Source organism: Schistocerca americana, chromosome 1 (genome assembly GCF_021461395.2).
Source record: "Schistocerca americana isolate TAMUIC-IGC-003095 chromosome 1, iqSchAmer2.1, whole genome shotgun sequence".
NCBI classification, from domain to species: domain Eukaryota; kingdom Metazoa; phylum Arthropoda; class Insecta; order Orthoptera; family Acrididae; genus Schistocerca; species Schistocerca americana.
This window is the reverse complement of record NC_060119.1, coordinates 930,484,657-930,487,345: the sequence shown is the minus strand read 5'-3', so window position 1 is coordinate 930,487,345 and position 2,689 is coordinate 930,484,657.

Below are 2,689 nucleotides of genomic sequence, written 5' to 3'. Positions count from 1 at the left end.
GACTAGCTTTAAATGTAGAAGTCATCTTTAGAAAATGAGCACCATCTGGCTACTGCAGGAGGCTCACTGGATGCTCATGTGGCAACCAGATCATGAATCGCATGATCATGCTGCCATGTGAGCATCCAAGGAGTCACCAACAGCAGCCAGATGGTGATCATTTTCTGAAGATGACTTCTACATAAAGTCAAAACTGATACTTAATAAAATATTATTGTGATCTAGACTTGTTTTAACCCAGTATGAAAGAAACCATCAACAAATGGTGACTGTTTCTCTGGTCTACTCATCAGCATAGCTGGCAAGTAACGTGGAAGTCCTGGATTCAACTCCCAATGACCATCTCAGATTTTTCTGTGGTGGGGAGGTCTGGAACAAGGTACTCTAAACATCTTGAGACTGAATGAGAAGCAGTTGGAATACATAAGTTGCAAAACTGACAAGTAGGCCACTGAAGTGATGTCAAATTGAAGGCACATGGCAGGCTTAGATCCACACATCAGTTATTTATTTCATCAATAAAAGATTCCACATATTTTATATTTGATCAACAGGAAAGTGTATAATACCTGTTGAGTAAGATAATAAAATATTTTGAGAAAATTGGGGGGTGGGTGGGGTGGCGGGTTGGGGGGGGGGGGTCATTCAATGACAAATATAGCACGGAATTGTGAATAATAAGTTACAGAAGATATATAAAGTTTACTATCTTTAAAAAAAATATCAGATTCTGAATGTTAGGATTAATAGGAATGTTACAATGAATATATTAAGATTTCATCATAGAAAGTTGAGTACAAATGGACACAAGAATGAAATGTTTCCTCTTGGTTTTGCACAAGGAAGTTTTCGACCTTTACTTATTGTTACATAGGAAAGACATGGGAAATGGAAATATTGATTGTCTATGGATTGTACATGCATGCTATTATTTTCTCCTGATCCAAAATCTATATAAATATATTTGCAGTCTGCTATAGGTGGAGTATGCTTGAACTGCACACTGAGGAGCAGAGTGTAGTAAAACTGATTGTCTATATGTCTCTGTATATACCCAAATCTCTCTTCCTTGTTTTAACCATCCTGATGTGAAATATGTGTTTAAGGCAATAGAATTATTTTATAGTCTGTCCTATAAATGATTCCTTAGACATCTTCAGTGAAATAATGCAATGTCTAACACCTTAGATTTGTATTGAGGGAGGTGGATTTAACTCCTCATCTGGCCATCCTAATTTAAGTTTTCTATGGCTTCCAGAGGTCACTTCAGATGCTGGATTCTTCATTGAGGTCATGACCACTTTCATTCCCCATCCATGTCCAGCCCAAGCTACTGCTCTATTGTAGCAACACTGGTTCAGTGAGTTATTAAGCTCTAACTTTCTCTCCGTCATTCTATAAACTTGACCAGAAATGTTTACGATAAAAATGAAGTCATTGCATCATCTCCATTTTTGACTGAACCAGCTGACTACAACTCTAGCAGCAAATCTCTGAATTACTCTGATGTCTTTCTTTCATCTGACCTAGTGAGGATCCTAAACACTTGACCAGATCTCAAGAATATGCCACACATGTAATTTGTCCATGATCAGCCTTCCTGTTGTATCTTTTTGCTAGTATTTTCAGAATAAATCCATTCTAATTATTTGCCTTCTCTGCAACATATTTTATATACTCATTCCATTTCATACCACTGAGCAGTGTAATGCCTAAGTAGTTAATAGGCAGAATCCAGTACAAGATTATTATACTGCACACAAAAGCTTCTTGATTTGTTCTCTTACTCACATGCATAAGTTTGCATACCTCCGTAGTTGTGGCACACTATCATTCATTACACAGATGGGAAATTTTGTCCACATTTTTCTGAAATTCCTTAAGATTGCTCAGTGATGACACTCTCACTCAAATAAAATTTTCAAGCTACATGACAATATTGTTATTTAGTTATTTATTGATGTGTTTAGACCAACATTACAGCCACTATTGCCAAATGCCTTCATTAGGGTTCTGTGTTGGCTTACAGAATACCTTAATGTCACAGTCACATACCCATAAAAGTTTCGTCGAAGATGACAATGGCCATACAGGTCTATGCTCACATGTGGTAAGCTCTCCTGGGTGCAACTTTGTGTGGTATAATTCTGGTTCCTGAAGAATATTTATTTGGGGGAGTAGTTACTCCAGTTGTGATAAAGCTTTCATACACTCAGGCTGAACTCAGAATAGATTACAAATTAATTTTTGTTGTAATTTTCTTAGATATATTACATTTCTACTACCTGTGTGCCTCATGTGATTATATGACTGGGTTTTAGCTCAGAGATATATGATATTCCTTCGAGGATTGGTTGTAATATAGGTCACCATGTAGGACTAGACTAACATTATTGTGTCCATTGTTCATTTATACTGCCTGCATTCTGGCAGAGATCTTTAGTTGTAGTAGAGAAGGAATTCAGGAATGAATCTATTTTTGTTGATGATTTAGCAGGAAGCTCAGCATTTTCTGTCAGTTTTTCTTAACTGTAAAAATGAGAGTGTATTACCGCTGCAGGATGGAGGTTCTCTCTGACTAAGAGCAGACAGAAAGTTTAAGTGTTTCTATTACAATCCATATGATCTGAAGCTATAAGCCACATTGGGCAATAGCACTCTGCCCCCAGTATGCACCAGCTAGGGCCAG